Source organism: Cupressus sempervirens, chromosome 6, assembly GCF_028749045.1.
Source record: "Cupressus sempervirens isolate cs-2001-9-10 chromosome 6, ASM2874904v1, whole genome shotgun sequence".
NCBI lineage: Eukaryota > Viridiplantae > Streptophyta > Pinopsida > Cupressales > Cupressaceae > Cupressus > Cupressus sempervirens.
In genome coordinates, this window is record NC_143123.1 from 264,256,220 (window position 1) to 264,279,220 (window position 23,001).

The 23,001-nt window shown below is 38.2% G+C and overlaps 1 protein-coding gene across 1 annotated transcript in view; it reads right to left on the reverse strand.

The window, feature by feature from the left end:
- The window catches only part of LOC149552248 (uncharacterized), a 180,679-nt gene that overhangs the window by 122,849 nt on the left and 34,829 nt on the right, over positions 1-23,001 (reverse strand). The gene's annotated exons all lie outside the window — the stretch shown is intronic.

Genomic DNA, 23,001 nt, shown 5'->3' on the forward strand with positions numbered 1-23,001 from the left:
ACAAACTCACTTGCATTTCCATTGTTTGTGCAAATTTGAAGAGGTAAGTAACAAGTTGCATTTCTTTGTGTTGTTTTGTAAATTGTTTTACATTCATATTTTTTACTTTCCATTGTGTTTACATTTGTTTTAGTATCTACTATTTAGATTTATTCAAATTTATCTTGACGACAAACTTGATAAGTAAGAACTAAGAAGGCCCTAAAGTTTAAAAATATGATTTGATGCTAATTAATTTTCTATTACAATATATTCATATTGCAACAACCACATTGACATCATGCCTTAGGTTGAGCCTTGCGGAAGTGGAACTAGGGCTCTATATAACCCTGGTGCAGACACCCAACTGCAGTAGCAAGGGATAGGGATTGAAAAAATGCCATCCCATGCCACGAAAAAGGAGTTATTACATATTGGCTTTGCAGTGCAACATATAATAGGGGAGGCATAAATAGATCAAAGTATCACCTAGCACATATACCTAGATGATGCTACAAAATGCAAAGAAATACCCCAAGATGTTATGCAAGACATGCAAGCTCTTCTAGAGGAAAAAATGGAGAAAAAGGAATTGAAAAAGAAGCAAGAAAATGAAGTGGCATAGCTAGCTCAAGAGGGATCTTCTAGTTTTCGCTCTCCATTATCTCTTACTCCACCTACTACTGCTACTGCTTCTACGAGTGTGACCATTGGGCCTCACATTCGTAAGAAAAGATCAAAACTTGATTCCACCTTTGTTCCACGCACGACTCTAGGTGCACAACCATCGTTTGAGAGCATGGGATAGAACAAGGAGAAGCATGATAATGCAAAATTGGCACTTGGAGACTTCTTCATCTACAACAACATTTCATTCAATTCAGCAAGTTACTTATTTATTTAATTTATATCTTACATCTCTTGCCTTTAAAAGACAATAATATGTTTACTTTGTTTATTTTAATCTGCTTTCAAATTTAATAGTAATATACTAATTTGTTTAAATTTTATTTTATTTGTTTTAGGTCCCCTTATTGGCAAATTGCAATAGATGTTATTGTTTGTACTCTGGGGTTCAAAGCCCCTAATGCTAACAAGCTAGGAGCCCCTATTTTGACCCAACGGGTGGCTGATGTAGAAGGTGTGATTCGAGAGCAGCATAAGGTGTGGAAGAAGGGTTGCCCCATCATGATTGATGGTTAGACTGTTAGGAGTAGAACACTCAACTTTCTTGTCTCCTCATTAGGTAATTTTAAACATTAGAAATTTAGAAGTAGAACTTGTACTTAAAAATTTAAATCTTGATTAAATGATTAAGTCCTCAAATTATGAATTTGTGATTGATCATTGATCATAATACTAATTTGTTTGTTTTTCCTAAGTGCCACGGTTTTTTAAATCAATTGATGCCTCAGGAAAAACAAAGAATGTTGAATACCTTTCTGAGGTAATAGATGAAGTGATAAAGGATGTAGGTGAGGAGAATGTGGTGCAGATAGTTATAGATAATTTAGCAAATTATGTTGTTGCAAGTAAGTTTCTTATGGAGAGACACCCTCTCTTATTTTGGACCCGTTGTGCTGCTCTCTGCATTGACCTCATATTAGAGGATCGTTTTAAACTCCCTTCAATAAAAACAATTGTAGAGCAAGGAATGAGTGTATGTGAATTCATATATAATCATACATGGGTCCTCAACCTCATGAGGAAATACAGAAATCAAAGGGAGTTGTCTCATCAGGGGTCACAAGATTTGCAACCAATTTTCTCGCGTTGCAATCCTTGCTCAAGTCAAAGGGAGGTTTAAGGTGCATGTTTGTAAGTGAGGAGTGGATCTCATCATCATATGCAAAGGCCATTGCAGGGACTGACACAGCTGATCTCATTTTTTACAAGGCTTCTTTTGGACACTGACCGCTGAGATAATGAAGGTAATTTTCCTTTTTTGTCTTCATTTCAACTTTTTTGTTTATGAAATTATGTTATAAATTATTGTTCATTTTTAATAAATCAAAACTTAGAAGTTGGTTGTTTCTCTTTCAACTTTCCTAATGAATGCAGTCCATAGAGCCGCTTGTTCTCCTACGAATTATTGATGAAGAGAAGCCCTCAATGGGCTATCTTTATGAGGACATGGATAGGGTGAAGGTCATTCACTCTTTTTTTGTAAGGAATCAAGATAGGTATAGGCCTATATGAGATGTCATTGATAGGAGATGGCACAATCTACCTCACAGAGCTATACATGCAATTGTCTCCATTCCAATTCAGCCCACATTTCAAGGCTAATGATGAGGTGTGGAGTGGTCTCTATGATGTTGTAGAGACAATGTCACATGATTCAAGAGTTGAAACAATTGTAGTCCATGAGATTAAGATGTTTAAGAAAGCTCTATGTAACATCCACTTTTCCCAGGTCTTAACTAACAACTAAAATATCAAAGAAATACAGTTAATACTTCATATTCATAAGAAGATAGTTATAACAGTTATGTTCATGTAAATAAGATTAATGGTTACAAAAACAATTAAACGGAAAATTTCATTACTAACAATTTGAACGACATCATCAATGATTTTAACAATGGAAAAATCTACATACCATAGAATTTAAAAACCGAAATCCATCTAGGGATGCTTCTGCAAAAACCTAGGTTAATCCATATATGCTGCTTAGGAACAAATAGCTATACCACTTTATCAAAGCACCATTACCATCAAATATCATTATATCATTTAGGGCATCAAATACCACTATATCATTTAGGACATCAAATACATTTGTATCATTTAGGGCATCAAATACCAATGTATCAATTAGGGCATGAAATACCATTGTATCATTTAGGACATCAAGGACTGTTGTATCATTTAGGGTATCAAATGTCAATGTATCAATTAGGGCATCAAATACCGTTGTATCATTTAGGCTATCAAATACCATTGTATCATTTAGAGCATCAAATGCCACTTTATCATCCCTTCTCCTTCCATTGCTATGGCAATAACAATCAATTAGAAAATACGCTCATATTCATGATTTACATAAATGGAAGACAAACCATTAAATAAACCTATCTCTTGCATATAGATATATCCATGTTCAGTTGGAAGATCAACTGATCTAACTAGTTACCAATTATATTGACGAGAAAATTTGCTTTCATTAAAGGAAAATAACTAAAACGATGGTATAAATCAATCCATCTTATCTTCTACTTGAATAAACATCATAAAAGTAAATTCTCTGTTACTAATAAATATTTGAATGTTTGACTTATCTTTGTCTGATGTACAACCTGACATCTTGGGGAGAGGGGAAACATTGTTAAGGGCTTAACCTCCCAACCACGGACCTTAAACTTATCCCCACAATTTTTCTAACTAGAAAGGCCCTCCCTACTTGGAATAGACATGGAACACCTTGTCCAGCCTCTGAGCATCCTAATACTTAATTCCACCACTCAACTTGACAACGAAGTATATGAATTGGACAACATGAACTATTAAATGGTTCTTTAAAAGTAACAAAATTATTATATCAATTTTGATTCTGGTTTCTTGTTCTTGCAGAACTTTTCTAATCTCAAAGGGTATCAACTCACTGCTGAAACTCAGCTGATGAGAAAGATGATATAAAATCAGTACTATCACAATACAATTCTTAAGATTCGAGAACTTCACTTAGGGAACTTCAAAGAAATAAACTTGAATTAGGAATCCGACTGAAACGAAGAGGTATCTTAGCATAACATATGTAATTGGTTCAGACTTAACATGGTGAGATAGCTTCATCAAATGTACTATTCGATATCACAGTCAAACACTGATACTTAGAAATCAATGACACTATCCTTGCATCTATACTATCGAATGCATAACATGTACCAAATAAGATTCAGGAAAGCTGATCACATAACCTGATCAAGAAAGACATGGAGCTTTTGTGCTTAACTCGTACAGCCGGCTCTTGAAGTTTGTGTTTCAAAATGTAGAATTCAAAATCAAAGATCTTTCAATGAAAATCAATGACTCGGATTCGTCTTCAATCCAATTGCATAAATAAGGAAGAGAAGAAAAATGAGGGAACAAAGGTAGAACTCCAAACTTGGGTTGGTTCTCAGACTTATATCTTGCAAGAAGACATATGTAAAAATATAAATGCTTGGAAGAAGTCGCGGCTCTTGCAACAAATATAAAAAGAAAGCTGGCTTCTTGGTTCACCGGTAAAAAGAGATGCCAAGTGTACTCCTCGTCTCTTATAGAGACTTATAAATATGAGGAAAGAATTTGAAAGTTTTCTAAACAAAAGAATAATTTATAAAATTATACATACATACATACATATATGTATATATATATTTGCACATATATATATTTTATTTTGAGTGGTGGCATCATATTATAATTATTTTGTCCAAGGTTATACCTATTAGGGTACGCATATCTAAATAGATGTATACTTGGAAGATTATTTTATCTTCATATCCTCTCAATGTGTACGCATATTTATATATACGTATGTTAATAGAGATGAGGTTAAATAATTTAATACTATGGTGGCACCATACTTTTATACTTATGCGCATTTCTATATATAATGAAATGATGAGAATGCCAACATGAACCATTTAAAAGTACGATGTTTGATTATGTTTAAATATTTAATGTTTTATTGATTGTCCAAAAGAGCTCATGGTATCGTCCAATGTACACTCTTGCTTGCCTAATTGTTTACCCTTAACCATGGTGATTCAAGATTCATCATATTTGCCCAGTGATAGTGGTGCCCCTAAGCCCCATTCTTTTCTGACAATGCTCCCACCCCTTTGGCATTCTCCCTACAAGGAAATTCTCCACACTTAAATCATATTACCATAACAAATTATTAATCATAAATGATCATAACGGCTAATGGCCTTTTCAATTCCCATGAATTCATGATAAATAACCAACTACCTAAAATAGCTTTAAAATATCATCATACCGATTAACTAGCATGTTATCTTCATATGAAATTATAACAACTAACCATCTTACCATTTCGCATGATTATAACAAATTTCAACTGTCAACTGACTTCACATGAACCTCAACGGCTATATGAACATTTTAAATTGGATCAAAAATTGGGATGTAACATTCAAGGGCACTTATTTACACGAGAGTTACAAGAAGAATAGGGCAGAACTGATGCCTGGTAAAAATCTATGATTCTACATCCTGATTTCTAATTCTACTACCATTTTAAATTGATAAAGTCAAAGTTATTGAATTAATTTAAAAATGTATTGTTTCAGATGCATAGTGGGAGATGTTTGGCACTAAGGTGACAAATTTACAGAGTATTGTGATTCGCATCTTGAGCCAACCATCTACTGCATCAAATTGCGAATACAATTGGAGTTTCAAGCATATACACTCGAAGAAGCGCAATAGGTTGGCAGTGCAGAATTTGAATGATCTTGTCTTTGTTCACTACAACCTTCACCTTTGCCATAGGTAGATTCAAGGCACCGATACATCACCGATTGTATTAGAGACTATTGATCCACATGCAGAGTGGAACACAGAGATTATTGATCCTATCTTCAATGATGAAGACATAGAGCGGGTTGATCAAGTGGATCGGAAGGCAGAGGCAATTGCGATGGCAGTCAAAGAGACTAGAGCATGAGGGGACCGAGTGTAGGACCCTGAGGCTAGGAGTGATGGATCCGAGTCTAATGATGAGGATTATGTGGGTGAGGATGAGGATGAGGATGCTTATAAGGTTCAGCCTCAAACACAAAGGGAGAGGATGGCTCTAGAGTCTTCCATGACTTATCTTAGGCGTACTCATAGGACATATGCTACTATGAGCCTTAGTCTTCTACACTACAGCTATTATTTTGATATATGTTTTGAACTTTTGATTCAATGGATTTCATAATCCATGAATATTGTAGACATTTGACACTGCAGTAACACTATGTTTATAACTTTACATTATGTAATTCAGTTATTTTCCTTCCAAAATTTGTTTTTATACTTATGTCATCTATGCAAAATTGTGTGTATTATGTAGCTTCTATTTATCTCAATTATTATGTATTTGATGTTAATTAACTAAAAAATGCATGAAAAAAATATAAATCCTTAAAAATATTTGAATTTCATGGGTTTTTTCATTTTCCGAGTCTGGTCGCCAAGTCCAAGTCCATGCCCAATTTTGACTTTTTGAGTCAAAGGCAAGTCTGAGTCTTGTAATTATGCTTTGAAGTTCTTGTAGGTTGTGAATGCTAGGAGCATTTTGACTCCTAGTTTGGCCACCAACGCAAAGGTTTCTCCATAGTTTTATGCTTAGCCTTTGCAAACAAGTTTGGCCTTGTTTCTAATTACCTTTCCATCCTCATTCATCTTATTTCGGAACACCCACTTTGTACCAATGACATTCTTGTCTTATGGTTGGGCAACCAAGGTCCATGTATCATTTTTTACTATTTGATCAATCTCCTATTCCATGGTCTTCCTCCAATCTTCATCTTTTAGAGCCTACATTGTAGCTTTGGGCTCCATGTGTGAGAGCAGATATACTATCTCTCTCACCTTTCTCCTAATCATCACTCCAACATCCTTATCTCCAATGATTTGGTTAGCTGAGTGGTGCCTTCTCACATACTTTGTTGGCACTAGTTCCCCTTCAAATGCTTCTGGTCTTTGCTCTTCAAGTTGAGCACCTTCTGCCTAAGCCAGTACAACTTCTTGTACAGGTTCCACCTATACCGACACTTTCTCCACTATATCACTAAGTGGGATAAATTCAAATTGTTTGTAGTCTTCGGGTTCTTTCTTGCTTTCCTCCTCTAAGTACTTATCTACCCTCACATTGGCAGATTCCACAATCTCATTTGTCTAGAGGTTTAGAAAATGATATGCCCTGCTTTTGGCAGAGTACCCAAAAAGAGACCCTCATCACTTTTGAGCTCAAACTTTCCTTCATATTCATCTCTCTTGATGTAACATTTTCTTTTGAATACCTTGAATTAACTCACAGATGGTCGGCGATCGAACCACAGTTCACAGGGAGTCTTATTTGTTCCCTTCTTCACTTGTACCGTATTCAAGGTGTACACATTTGTGCTCACAACTTCTCTCCAATAGATCTGTGCAACATTGTTCTGAATCATCAATGTTCCAGCACAATCTATGATGGTTTTGTTCCTTCTTTCAGCAACACCATTCTACTGAGGTGTCCTAGGAACTGATGTTTGTCTTTTAATTTTGTGCTCCTCATAGTAACTTTCAAACTCTTGTAAGGTGAACTCACATCCCCGGTTTGACCTCAAAGCACTTCAATGCTCTATCGGTCTCCCTTTCCACTTTCGCCTTCTAGACATTGAACATGTGGAAGGCTTCCGACTTTTCTTTTAAATAGCCCATCCACATCATTGTAGAAAAATCATCAATAAATAATAGAGTATCTATCACCAGATACACTCTTTGTCTTCATGGGACCACACAAGTCAATATGAACTAGATCTAGAACTTGTTTAGAAGCAAGTGACTTGCTAGAAACACTAGAACTTGCCAACTTTCCTAGTTGACAATCTTTACACATAACATTGTCTAGTTTGGTATTAAGAGGTAAACCCCTTACACAGTGTTGGTTAACAATTTTTCTTCCTTAGTTTCTTGGTTTGTACCTTGACTCTCAATGTGCACAATATTAATGAAAAAATAAACAGTTAACAACAAAATGGGTCAGTGTAGTGATCTATCAAAGACCCCTAAATCGAAAGGTACAACTCCTTTATAATGTAAAGATTTGCAATGAATTTGTTTTAGATTTTAGGGTATGCTCTTAACCAGAGAGCAGAAGAGGTATAACCAGATTGCCTAACACTTCAAACAATCTAGGCAATTTCAGATTTTGACTCGCAACTTCTATAGCTACAAATGAGTATGAGTCACAATTAATCCCATCTAGCACCTAAAATGCAATCTATTCTACCTTTGAATACAAGAATGCAACAATGCAAGCCTATCTACCACTGCATGAGAGGAGAAAAAATGATTGACTTCACAATGCCGGATTTCTCAAGTAACTGAGATTTAACAATATGCGGATCACTTCCTACTCAATTGCTTTCATTAACCATGTCCCAAACTTCTCACACAATAATGAAATGCATATGACCTAACGTGTACAAAACAAGGGAAAAAGATAATGTTGTAGTGAATAAAGTAAAGCTTACAATTTATTGAAACCAAAGAAACAAAACCAAGTTTATTGCAATCTTTCTGTTTTCATTTACAACGTATTTCGTCCCAAGTACCATACATAAACTAATGAACGTCAAAAATACAATATAGACTCGAAGTCTCACACAATAATCCCAGCTACATGGGTTTGCACAAAAAATAAATTTGTTGATCTTATTAATTTCTCCAAAAGTTACATTTATAGGCCTCTTCGAGATGGCCAGTTACATCTAATGATTTTATCACAGAGAATCTCTAAACAGATGGATACTAAAAATAGGATTTGACTGGATCATCATCCGTTACAAAGTCTAGCCTATGAGGAGAATGCCAAAAATGGCTACAGGTATTAGATTCTAAGAAAGAGAAGAGGTGACAGTTGTTGAAGAGAGTGTCAGAGCATCAATTTTTCTTTGCAGTCACAGTCTTGGCTCTGTATTCTCTCATTGCTTCAATTACACTATTCAATTCGTCAACGCCTAGGATGATAATGTTATTAGCTCAAATCATCCAATAATCATGCATCTCTGTCAACTCCTCGACTCTGGTGATCTTTGATTGAAGATTTTCTGATGCACGCTTTAGAATGGAGTTTGCTACTGAAAGCTCCTGGATCTTCAATATCTGGAAGTTGGATGGATTGGTGGCTTCCTCCACAAATGTTAGAAATTTGGCTTTCATCCATTCAATGTCAACCAATTTACCATTACTGGTGACATGATTTAATATGCAACACCTTTAGATATTCAAATATCTTTTCTATGACTTTCTGCACTAACTCTTACATCCTTTAGCTCTTTGCAGATCTTAATGAGCTCTCAACCATGAATTCTAATGATTGCTTCCAATGAAGCAATAGTTCTTGCCCTCTTTTGAGAATCCCATGAGTTATGGCAACATTAGTTTTCAAATCAATCACCTCTTGCAACAAGGCTAATTGCTCTGTTAATTTCTCTGATGCCTTGTGTATTATAGTTTGATGACTAGATACTGCTTCTCTCAATTTGTCAGTGTCTAATAGCAGGTTTCCAAGGTTCTCAATGAGAGGGGGACCTTGGACCTTCATTTGATCAATCCATGCACAGCCAACTTGACTGAATTGGCTCTCCTGTTGTAGTTTCAATAGTAAATTTTTATTCTCCTCTGCACTAGGGTCAAATGTACTTGTCGAGGTGCTTCCAAGTGCAGCTCTAATGTAATCCATCAATTCCTTATTCGAGGCCTTGAGTACCTCTTTCTTTTCCATTAACTCTTCTAGTCTATCTTCAGTCTTCTCATTTGTTGATTTCCATATGTTGACCATGGAATCATGCACAGGAATACCAAGGTCGACAATTCTGATCTGGAAATCATCAGCAGTTAGCTCATGACACTTACCCCCCTTCTGAGGTTCTACTAAAGAAGAGTCAATGGCCAATGCTGCTATAGTATTTTGCTTCTTTTCCTTCTTTGATTGTGGCTGAGACAAAGTTGCTTGCATGATGAGATCCTTGGAAGGGGTAGCTTCCTCATACCTTCTCTTCTTTCAATCAATGATCTCTTCCAACCATGATTCTATTGAATGGACATTGATTGTCGACTATAAGGCTATAGGACTGAAGAGCTTCCTCGCCATTGGAGGTGTTACCTTGCTCTAAGTAGCAATGGGGAAAGCAATTACCTTGGTAACTGTAAGGGCTAGAGTGTCACCTTGTTGAGATGCATCTTGCACTTGACCATCGAGGGGATTGTTGTCACCATCAAGGTTCATGACTTGCACAAGGGAAGAAGGCTTGGCCACTGACTTCGCCTGCTCCTTTTCTTTGTTCTTCTCATTATCTCCAACCTTTCTTGTATCCGGTAGAGTTCCTCCACAAGTTGGAGCAATCTGGACTTTCTTCTAAGGAGGTTGATTTCCGCATCCACTGACAGACTAGGCTGGACCTGCTGACGTTGAGGCAACTGCAGTCGCGGATGTAGTTGCCATTGTCTGAGTAGTTCCAGAAGCTACTCCTATGGAAAAGCCTGTACTTCTTGTTCTTTTCTTTCTTGCTATGGTCCATTCCACCCACTTATCCATTCTTTTGATGATCCCACGCATTATAACCTCCATTGTATTGACAATAGGACCTTCAGGCGGAGTTAACACAATGGGAGTCTAGGATGAGGGATGCATTTAGAAGCCATCATCTGCAAGATCAGAAACATAAATAGTGTCATTATATATTTTAATTTCATCAATTGTTAGCCTGGACCAATACCTCTCCCTGGTTTGGTATTCATCATAGCATCCGGCCCAATAGTCTTCAATATCCGGAACATGTTTACGAGCATACCCAAGCTTCAAATGATCTCTCACAAAGTTCACTGGGTCATATTGGTGCCTTATCACTTCATAATCAACCAGTTTAATCTTGCTCTCAAAACTTTTGACTAGATTCCGAGCATCAGATCTAAAAGCACAGGAGTAAGGTCCAACCACTATTGGGAAGGAAATCCTGGCTATCTTCTTCACATTGGAACATAAGGTGTGCACTTCCAATATTTGTCAACATAATTCAACAAGAACAACCATGTCGTCAAGATACCTAGGAAGCCTTTTGGGAAAACCATCAAATGCGCCAATCCTCAAGTAGGAGAAGGTTGAAATTGGATAAAAGAGCATCCAAACTGGCCTATAGCTGATATAGCTTTAGGTGAAAATCTTCGCTCAAGGCAGCCTTGCAATTCCCAGCACAGCCTCATTCTGAAGACGTCATTAACTTTCACATACTCTTTGAAACTCCTTTATAGTTGTAGGTGGGGATAGAACTCATACACCTTCGTATTTTAAGCATAGTCTTCGATAGTAGGAAGACTGTAATATCCTCCCCTAATTTGAACTTTGACTCGTAGAAATTTAACTTAAGGAATATTGTCAAACACTTTGTATGCAAACTCATAAAGCTGATTTCCTCAATAAATTGCTTTCCAATGAGTAGATTTACGAACAACTATGAAGTGACATTAAAATGCATAATACACATCATAACATTTTCACAAACACTTGGCACACGTTCAATAGTATATGAAAAATCTAGAAACTCTTTCAATCTGCTGATAAAGGGTGATTTTTAAATGTAGATGTGCACTTACAGCTGCCTTAAAGGCTGCAACAACTATTCAGACTTGTATTCAACAATTATTATGCAAAGTATCAAAATTTGACAGAAGAAACCTAGAATTAGTTGCCGTAGTATTTTGCAGATGTAGTCGGCAGCCCTCCAAACTTCTAATCAGCCGGAAAAACAAGTAAACTTGATACCAACACTGTTCACGCCGTACTGTAGCAAAATACTGTTCATGCCAACTGTAGCAAAATACTGTTCATGCAGCACTATAGCAATAACTAACTTCAGATTTGCATCTCCAACCCTTGTAAATTTCTTTATGCGAACGCCCCAAATGAAACCCAGTGTATTTCCTGAAGTGAAAACACCCTTGATCCTCCTGACTGTGTCTTCCAACAGCGAAGAGAATGCTAACAAAGAGGGATTCCGTCCTCCAAGCCCGATAATCAGATATCCAGCAACATAACATTAATCTTCATCCAAGCATACAAAAAAAAAGCTCTTCCATTTCTTTTATAGTGTTCTCACAAGAGCTCAATCCTTCGTTTTCTCAATGTGGGATAAAACAGAACTCCCTTTATGTACCTTATGTCTCCAATGTGTTATAAAAATAAAGGGAACTCTTTTAATTTAAATATTTCCCACAAACTATAGTCTATGCATTAATAAAGTTAAATATTTAAATTTAACTTTATAAAATGGCTTTATCAATGCATAACAAATCTCATCAATGATAAATAAGTTTTCCTGTCGATTTTAAACAATTACCATCGACATACCACTGTGACTGAATGTCCGGCCATGTCCAAGATGACTTACTATAAATAGTAAGTATGCCCAAAGTTGCCCCAGAACCCCTCAGAAAGACCTGCAATTGAAATTGTCTCGGCCAAATGGCCTCTAAGCCCCTTTAATGTCCTAGTTAGCCTATGAGACTGTGGGGAAATAGGCTAACGACAACATCATGCTATGAATGCTAGAAAGGGGACATTACAGTCCGCCCTTCCCAAAATTGCTTGTCCTCAAGCAATTTCAACTCTGGATGCTGCAATATCTGCTCATTTTCCCAAGTAGCATCCTCAACAGGTAGGTTCCTCCACTTCACTAGATACTCCCTGATAGTCCTCCTGCGAAGCACCCTCTCCCTGGAGTCAAGTATGGCCTCGAGAACCAAGATAATCTTTCCCTCATCATCAAGAGGTGGCAATACTACAGAAGGCACCACATTGTGACCCAATGCCTTCTTAAGGCGTGACACATGGAACACATTATGCACTTTACTGTCTGCAGGCAACTCCAACTCATAAGCTACTTCGCCCACTCTCCTGATTACTTTGAACGATCCATAGTAGCGTGGTTTCAATTTCTCTGCTCCACTCTTCTTGAGAGAGGACTGTCTATACGGTTGTAACATGAGGTACACCATATCTCCCACCTCAAAAGACCTCTCAACCCTGTGCTGATCAGCATATTGCTTCTGCTGATTTTGTGCTTTTTGCAAATTTTCCTTCAAGGATCGCATAATGTCCTAGCACTCCTGCAAAGTATCCTTGGCCTTAGGCACCCTGCTGTCCCCAAATAACAAATCCAAAAAATTAGGAGCATCATACCCGTACAGTGCCATAAAAGGGGACATTTGAATAGACATATGGAAAGAAGTATTGTAGCAGTACTCCCCTAGATGTAGCCACTTCACCCAAGCCTTCTGCTCTCCTGCAATGTAGTTTCGAAGGTGCCCCTCAACCCATTTGTTCACTATCTATGTCTGCCCATCAGTTTGGGGGTGGTAGCTGGTGCTCGGAGTGAGCTCTGTTCCACATAACCTGAACAACTCCTGCCAAAAGTGGCTCATAAATCTGCTGTCTCTGTCACTGACTATGCTCCGTGGTATCCCATGTAGTCTGAATACCTCTTGAAAAAATAGTTCTGCTGTTTGTGCTGCTGAATAAGCAGACGAAATTGCAAAGAAATGTGAAATTTCGTCAATCTGTCTACCACAACAAAGATACAATCCCGACCTTGTGCCTTGGGGAGGCCTGTGATAAAATCCATGGAAATGCTATCCCACTTCTTCTCTGGTATGGGTAGGGGCTGTAGTAAACCACCCGGAAAAGAATGTTCCTGTTTGTTCTGCTGACACACAGGGCATTCCCTCACAAACTGAAGCACCTCTGATTTGAGTCCTTTCCAAGTGAAGCGCTCTCTCACCTGCCGATATGTCTTAAAGAATCCAGGATGTCCTGCCATTGGAGAATCATGAAATGCCCTCAAAATCTTCTGCTTCATAGCAGACCCGGGTACTAAATAAATCCTTTCCTTGTAGATGATCAGATCATTTACGACAGTGTATCGACTATCTTGAATAGCTCCCTCAATAATGCTAGATGCCCAACTATCCTTAGCATATTCTGCCAAGATCATCTCTCTCCAATCATCCATGACTATCCCAACAGCAAGCAAATGAGGTCTTCTAGATAAAGCATCTGCAACAATATTTTTCTTCCCTTTGGCATAGGCTATGTCGAAATCATAGGCCTGTAATTTACTCACCCATTTCTGTTGCCTGTCATTAAGGTCCTTCTGTCCAAGGAAATGTTTCAAGCTATTATGATCTGTTTTTACTGTGAACCGGCTTCCCACTAAATACTGCCTGAACTTAGCTAGCGCGTGCATGATTGCTAGCATCTCTTTGTCGTAGATGTTGTAGGTTCTCTCCACACCTCGTAATTTTCTACTCTCATATGCGATGGGATGTTTGTCTTGCATGAGAACAGCTCCTATGCCCTCTCCCGAGGCATCACACTGCAGCTCAAAGGGCCTAGTGAAATCTGGAATGGCTAAAACAGGACATGTACTCATCAGCTCCTTAAACCTGTTAAAACAATCCTGAGCCCTCTCTGACCACTTGAAACTATCTTTCCGTGTCAAATCTGCAAGTGGTGCTGCTATTTGTGAAAATCCCTTCACAAATCTGCGGTAGAACCCACAAAGCCCGAGAAATCCCTTGAGTTGTGAAGTGTTCCTCGATGGTGGCCAATCCAGAATGGCCCTGATCTTGTCTGGGTCAACCCGAACACTTCCTGCACTAATAATATACCCTAGATAGAGCAACTCTGTCATCCCAAACTCACATTTACTCATCTTGGCATATAATGACTCCCTCTCTAGAATACTGAGCACTGTATCAATATGCTTCAAATGTTCCTCCCAAGTACGGCTGTATATCAGTATATCATCAAAAAATATCAACACAAACTTCCTCAACTGATCTCTGAACACTCTATTCATACAGGACTGGAAAGTGGTAGGGGCATTTGTCAACCCAAAGGGCATGACTAAGAACTCAAAATGTCCATAGTGGCATCTAAAAGCTGTCTTCTCCACATCCACCTCTCTAACCCGTATCTGATGGTAGCCGGATCTCAAATCAATCTTGGAGAAGTAGCATGCACCATGCAATTCATCAATAAGCTCATCGATGCGCGGGATAGGGTATCGGTTCTTGATTGTCTTCTTATTTAGCTCCCTATAATCAATGCACATCCTCATTGTACCATCCTTCTTCTTCACCAATACTACTGAAGAAGCGAAAGGACTTTTGCTTGGCCGTATGTGCCCCATGTCAATCAACTCCTTAATTGCCTTTTCTATTTCATCCTTACATCTCTTCGGATGGCGGTAAGGTGTGATGATAACTGGCTTAGCCCCTTCCTCTAATTCAATAAAATGCTCGATTCCCCTATTTGGGGGTCTCCCTGGAGGTATCACACCAAACACCTTAGTATGTTTGGTTATTATTTTTTGTACATCAGGTGGATACTCTTGTTTATGCTGCTCTGTCATCTCAGGCATTACTCTAAACTCTGCTGCCCACTGCACCTGATCATGTCTAAAGAAACTCTGCATCCGCTAGAGTGACACCACTCGAAGTCTCCCATCTGACAAACCTCTAAGCACCATCTTCTTACCATTTGCCTCAAACCTCATTTCCATTTTCTCAAAGTTAAATGTAAACTCTACCAGAGACTTCATCCAGTTCATCCCACGCACCATATCCTGATCACCAATGTTGACCACAAAGAAATCTCCTGTCATGTCATAATCTCCCAAACGAAGCTGCAAGTTGGAAATTTTCTTGGTACATTCAATTTTGAAGCCATCAGCAACCATCACCTTAAATCCCCTATGCTCCTCTATATGTAGCCCTCTGCGTGTCACAAACTTCTCATCAATGAAGTTATGTGTCGCCCCTGTATCAATGAGTGCCACAACTCTCTGTCCATCCAAGGTTCCCCTAACTCTGAAAGTGACGGCCTCCTGTATACTTGACAATTGAGCTATCGTGCTATCACCGCGTGCTTCCTCCTGTCAAGAACTATCATCATCTCCATCTGATTCGGATGACTGCTCTGAATCTCCATCTACTAACTCTTCGACTGAAAAGTACTCCATCTGCTTAGCTTTTTCTTTCAATGGACACGTATGTAACAAATCCCAAAGCTCCCTGCAATGAAAACAAAGCTTCTTCTTCCTGAGATCATTAAGTGTCTCATTGTCCAACCTCTTACTTTCCTACTTAGCTGGCTGAACCTCTTTATGAAAAGGTTTCCTGTCCTTATCTTTCCTTGAAGGGAAACTCTTTGCCTGGAATTTATTTTTTGAAGATGAAGAGGAATCCATGTCACGAGCTTTCTTAATGGCTTCCTGCAAAGTGGGAGGGTTGAGAGCTTTAATCCACCCTCTCAACGGATCAGCTAACCCATCCATAAATAGAACTAGTATCCTCCGTTCAAATACATCTGTTACTAACACTGCAAGTTTCTGAAACTCTGAAATGTATGTTTCCAATGATCCCCACTGTTTAAGCTGAGCTAACTCCTTGAAATGGAGTTCTGGATCCTTCCTATCAAAACGTTCAATCAGCCTCTATGTAAACTCCACATATGAGGTAATGTGTGCATGTCCCATAGTGACCATACCATGATGCCACCACTCGTGTGCTAACCCATCCAGATGAATTGCTGTGTACTTAATAGCTTCTTCCTCGGGCATAGGGTTCAATTGAAAGTATGTGTCAAGCTTTTGAACCCAAGCTCTTGCTGTAGACTTTCTTGAGCCATCACAATATGGTAACTCAAGTCTCCCTACTTTCTTCCGTAGCTCATAGCTTTGGTTCCTGTCATGTCCACGTGGCATATGTTTCATCCGCACATCCATATACTCCCTAAAGGTAATTGCAGCAGTAAAATCTGGCCCTCTGGCTTCCCAATCTCTCCTCAACTGGTCCTGTATATCAGTAATCTAGGGCTCTGGTACGAGCTGCTCTGGAGCTCTAGGAGGAAATGTAGGAATCATGGGCCTTGAACTCACTGTCCTAGCTCGCTGGGGTGCATGACCGAAATTGTTCCCAACTTGTTCATCTCCATTATGTGTCCCATCCTGATCATTTCCATTCTGATTGTTACCATTCTGATTATTTCCTCCACCCATGTTAACATTCAACCCCATTTGACGAGCCATCATCTGCATCATAAGATCCAATCTCTGATTCTGTTCCTGTGCCCTTTGTTCTGCTACTCGCTGACCCTGTACCAAGGTCTCTAATAACTGTAAGAATCTTTCCTCTCTAGGCTCTAGACCGGCATTCCCGCCTCCACCTAATCTTGCATTCCTGTCATCTCGATCACCCATATTGCTGTCTTGATCAAAGAATACCTCCACTGTGTCTGTATGACTGGATTCTATACCCCCCTGTACGGATGAACTAGACTGTTTGCTTTGCAGGTCTGAACTCCTACTTTGTCTTGCTCTGGTATTGCGGAAATTATAAGGCCCCTGTCGCATGCTCAAACATAAATGCTCTGATTTTAATGTTTTGACATTTCATCAAACACTTTCCCCTCTATCCGCCAGTTCCAAATTTCCTATGAGACCTCCATAGGATGGCAGGACTTATAGCTCTGATACCACTGTAATATCCTCCCCTGATTTGAAATATGACTTGTAGAAATTTAACTTAAGGAATATTGTCAAACACTTTGTATGCAAACTCATAAAGCTGATTTCCTCAATAAATTGCTTTCCAATGAGTAGATTTACGAACAACTATGAAGTGACATTAAAATGCATAATACACATCATAACATTTTCACAAACACTTGGCACACGTTCAACAGTATATGAAAAATCTGGAAACTCTTTCAATCTGCTGATAAAGGGTGATTTTTAAATGTAGATGTGCACTTACAGCTGCCTTAAAGGCTGCAACAACTATTCAGACTTGTATTCAACAATTATTATGCAAAGTATCAAAATTTGACAGAAGAAACCTGGAATTAGTTGCCGTAGTATTTTGCAGATGTAGTCGGCAGCCCTCCAAACTTCTAATCAGCCGGAAAAACAAGTAAACTTGATACCAACACTGTTCACGCCGTACTGTAGCAAAATATTGTTCATGCCAACTGTAGCAAAATATTGTTCATGCGGCACTATAGCAATAACTAACTTCAGATCTGCATCTCCAACCCTTGTAAATTTCTTTATGCGAACGCCCCAAATGAAACCCAGTGTGTTTCCTGAAGTGAAAACACCCTTGATCCTCCTGACTGTGTCTTCCAACAGCGAAGAGAATGCTAGCAAAGAGGGATTCCATCCTCCAAGCCCGATAATCAGATATCCAGCAACATAACATTAATCTTCATCCAAGCATACAAAAAAAAAGCTCTTCCATTTCTTTTATAGTGTTCTCACAAGAGCTCAATCCTTCGTTTTCTCAATGTGGGATAAAACATAACTCCCTTTATGTACCTTATGTCTCCAATGTGTTATAAAAATAAAGGGAACTCTTTTAATTTAAATATTTCCCACAAACTATAGTCTATGCATTAATAAAGTTAAATATTTAAATTTAACTTTATAAAATGGCTTTATCAATGCATAACAAATCTTATCAATGATAAATAAGTTTTCTTGTCGATTTTAAACAATTACCATCGACATACCACTGTGACTGAATGTCCGGCCATGTCCAAGATGACTTACTATAAATAGTAAGTATGCCCAAAGTTGCCCCAGAACCTCTCAAAAAGACCTACAACTGAAACTATCTAGACCAAATGGCCTCTAAGCCCCTTTAATGTCCTAGTTAGCCTACGGGACTGTGGGAAAATAGGCTAACGACAACATCATGCTATGAATGCTAGAAAGGGGAGAGGATTTTTCACATACTCTTTGAAGCTCCTTTATAGTTGTAGGTGGGGATAGAACTCATACACCTTCGTATTTTAATCATAGTCTTCGATAGTAGGAAGACACAGCCATAGGTGAGGTGTGGCTAAGGCATATATTAGGTATGAAGACATATAGAACTATCTGAATGCCTTAGTCGAACCTAGCCAAGAAGCAAGCTCTTCACATTTGATCTCGGCCCAATCGATCTGCAGTTCGTCGACACATATGGCATGCACCAAGAAGAAGTGGTGTTCGATGAGATCTAAGATTTCCTCCCTTCCTTTCAATCTGAGTAATAGTGCCAAGATGTCCATAATCTCCTTTTTCAAATTGGTTCCAAAAAGAGTATTTGGCATCTTACTCTTTTTGGAACGAGGTGTTTGAAACCAAGTTCTCTGCATGTCTTCTCTTCTCAGAGTCTTCTTTTAGTTGAACATCGACACAGAGTAAGAGAAGTCAATATCACAGTATTGCTCCTTCGCTGGAATGCCAAATACAAACTACATTAATGCCTTGTTTATAGATAACAGAACGAACTGATCAAGAAGCAATATTTGCTTTGTCTCCGAATTGTACCTTTCAATACATTCCTTTACCAATTATGGTGCTTGCATGGGTATGGGGAATCCAACAACTTCAACTAATCCACTTTCCTTCAATTTATGGGTTATTGGATGAATTGGCTATGAGAATTGAGCCTTCTATGCAGATCACTGAAATCATAAAACTTGAACGAGGTATCTGAGAAGCTCTTGAATTCACTTCCTAGATCAATTAGACGATCATATCCTGGTGCTTTGATCGTCATTAACTTACAATTTCATAAAGGGGATAAATTGCTCGATAAATAGTTGTTAAGACAGTGGATAACTAAGCTTTGGACAAAATCCGATCATATAAATGCAAAAATCCAAACGCTGGCGCCACACGAATGAAGTAAATCGCAACCAATAGCCATAATTGTAGGATTTGTAATAAATTTGCTAGTTAACGGCTATTTAAAACTTTCCAATTCCACTCATATGAGGATTCATAAATCCGATAATCACATTACTCACTTGAAGTCATTTACTTAAAGCTCATATAGCAACGAGATTAGCCACTTTACCGATTCAATTGATTTTGACTTTAATCGGAACTCCCCTATTTACTTTGGAATCCGAATCAAGGGCTCAAACAAGAATTCTTCATATGCGAAGGAGAAAGCATAGTCCTATCTTTCCGCAAGCTTGTCTTCTTTGATTCGGGATTGCAACGCGAGAATTACTTCTTCAATTCCTTGGGCACCTTGTTTCTTTGTTTTCCGTGCAAGGCTTCTTTGCTTAATTTTACATCCTAACTTGGGGAAGCCACTGAATGGATTCTCCACATTGAGCATTTGAGCACTTGACTTCTTTTATATCCAGGGCGCACCTTTACGACTGACTTCTTTGGAAGCGTCTTTCTAGCATCTCCGCAGAATCTCTTTATGTTATACTTTCAAAAATTCTTTACTTTTCCCGTCTATTGGAAAAGAAGCCTTGGACGTTTCCGAAAGACGAAAAGGCACCATTGAGACCTTCATTTCCCAAAATGAGAAGCATTGTGAAGCATTTTCCTTTGACTTGGACTTTTATCTTATATATATTTGAAATGAATTGTTGACCGTGGATTTTTCACCTTAGTGATGCACAACAAGGGCCTAGATGAACTTCTCTTCAGCACAGCACTTGGGTCTACTTAATGCATGAAATCTCTTGAATGAAGTGCAGGTTTTCTTAGCTTCGAGAACAGAATAGAAAAAGTTCATTTCTAGCAAATGGTTAACTGAAAACATGAAGCTTTGTCTCTCTACATAGAAATGAATTCTGGTTTCGGAATTTTAATTTGAGAGTTTCTTAGCTCTATGCCTTCACTTCTCTTAGTCTTTTCACCGTAAAACGAGTGGGTGCATATCTATAGATGCTATCATAATTTTGTTCTTTGGATTCCTGCTTGATGAAGTTCGCCAAAGGCGGATAGCTAATCAAATGTTTCAGGATCCTAAGAAAACATGCCTTCTAAGGTAGGAATAGAATAGTAGAAACAAGTAAGGCTCTCTTCTCATCGGGAAGACAATCAGTCAACAACCGATTCATACCTAGATCACCTAAGACCTTAATGCAATGGGACGACAAGAATCCCGCAAGAAGGTGTAAGGGGAGGTGGAGCAAGGGAAACCCGAAAAAGACACAAAGTGAGAGCCTTAATAAGCTTGCTGAGAAGAAAGCCACCTAGGGGCTAAACATAATTGCAATGAATACCATCAAACTAGAAGCTCAAAAGGGATAGACTAAAAGTTTGGCAAGACACAATTTTTCCTTCCTGCCTTAACAATGCTTTCAAAATTCACATGACATAGCCTTATATACCACAAGCAACTATTGTCATTTTTAGCTACCATGCATGTATGATAAGAAATATTGAGGTAGAAAAGATTACCTTTGCTTTGTTCTCCTGTAGCTAAGAGTTTCCTTGTCTTGTCAAATATTCTGCAAGACCCTTTGTTAAATTCAAACTTATAACCTTTATCTATCAGTTGGGCCACACTTAACGGGTTATATTTCAATCCTTCCACTAGATAAATACCTTCACAAGTAGTGAGTTCATTCAACGCTACACTACCCTTACCTATCATTGTCCATGGTGAGTCGTTGAACTTCACCATTCCCTCATCGCAAACCTCAACCTCATGGAACTAGCTCCTATCATCAAACATATATTGTGAGCAACTACTATCTATTATCCAATTCTTGTGGATATTGGTACTAATTATCAAGGTTCTCTCCACCCTTTCTTTTGTGATGGCAAAAAAAGGATACTTCGTCAACCACAACTTCTTTGGCAATGTAGCATTGCTTCTTCTCCTTCCCTTTTCAAACTTTGCCACCTTTTGTCGGTCTCCTTCACATTCTTTGGACATCTAGCAACATAGTGTCCTACTTTCTTGCAATTAAAGCATTTGAATGGAAGTTTACCTTTGTACTTCCTTCTCTCTCTAACCATTCTTCTCGCAAACAAAGCCTCCAACACATCTTGTTCAAATTTTTCAACATATAGACTCTCCACGTCTCTTCTGCATCTAGATGTGATTACCTCCTCCCTTCCTTTTTGCATTCCAACAAGTGCAATTGAGGCTTTGAATGCAGTTTCAACATTGGGTAGATGACTATTGTCGATGTTGCTAAGCTCAAATGCAGTGAACTTGCCTACCAAGGCATCAAGAGATACCTCCATCTTGTCTATTGTACTCAACTCTTGAATGGTTGACACCCTTATGACATATTTTGGTTGCAAGGTTCTTACTATCTTGCTTACGCACTCATCTTCTTGTAGTACACCACCAGACGCTGTGATGGCTAGCATCACATCCTTCACTCACTTGCCATAGGCATCAATGTCTTCACCTTCCTGAATCCTCATTGTTAGAAACAATAGTCCACCAAGATAACTGAGAGGGGGGGGGGAATCAGTTGTCCAATAATTAAAACATTTATCAACCTTAAATAATCTTATCCATTCAACCAAAGTAACATGTAACCATAACAAGATGCACATAGACAATTACACCAACTATGTTAACTAGGGAAACCCTTGATCAAAGGGAAAACCCCGGTGGGAATGATGCCCACAAGATGATGTACTAATATAAATATTCCTTGTTAGAGGATGGATCATGTTAGGAGTCTATTACAACATTTAGTACATATGAGTCCCTGTTAGGAGACTTTGAATCCTTGTTAGAAGATTCCAACCCTGTTAGGAGTTGTAAAAGACAGAAGGATCCACTGTCCAAAGTGTATGCACCCAAAAATGGTCGCCTAGACTATGGGCCCCCATTATTCAATTTATCAATTTATCAAATTTTTTAAATCAATGGTTTGTAATATTTTATTAAATCAATTCAAATCAATTTCCTTGATCAAATTCGATTTATTTCATTTCTAAGATTGATCATTTTATTCCAAGTCTTATTTAATTAAAAGAAAATCTTCTCTTTTAATTAAATAAAATAAAATCCCCATTTAATTAAAAGAAAACCTCTCTTTTAATTAAACAGTTCATCCACATTTAATTAATTAAGAGAAAAAACCTCTCTTTTAATTTAATTAAATATCTTCTATTTAATTAAAAAGAACTTGCTCCCTTTTAATTAAATAAAAATCCCACTTAAATATCTCTTTTGATGAAAAAAGGAAATAAAATAAATTCTTTTTATTTAATTTCTCTACACTTAAAAATGTGAGTTAAGTGGGATTTATCTTTCCACTTTCTTCTCAACCACTCCTCTTTTCTAATTGGTGAAATCTTGTCTCACATGGATCACCACTTTCTTCTCAACCACTCCTCTTTTCTCATTGGTGGAATTTTGTCTCACATGGATCAAGCTCTATCATCCCATATTGGTTGTGAGAAGCCTCTCACCTCCATAATTTCCTTT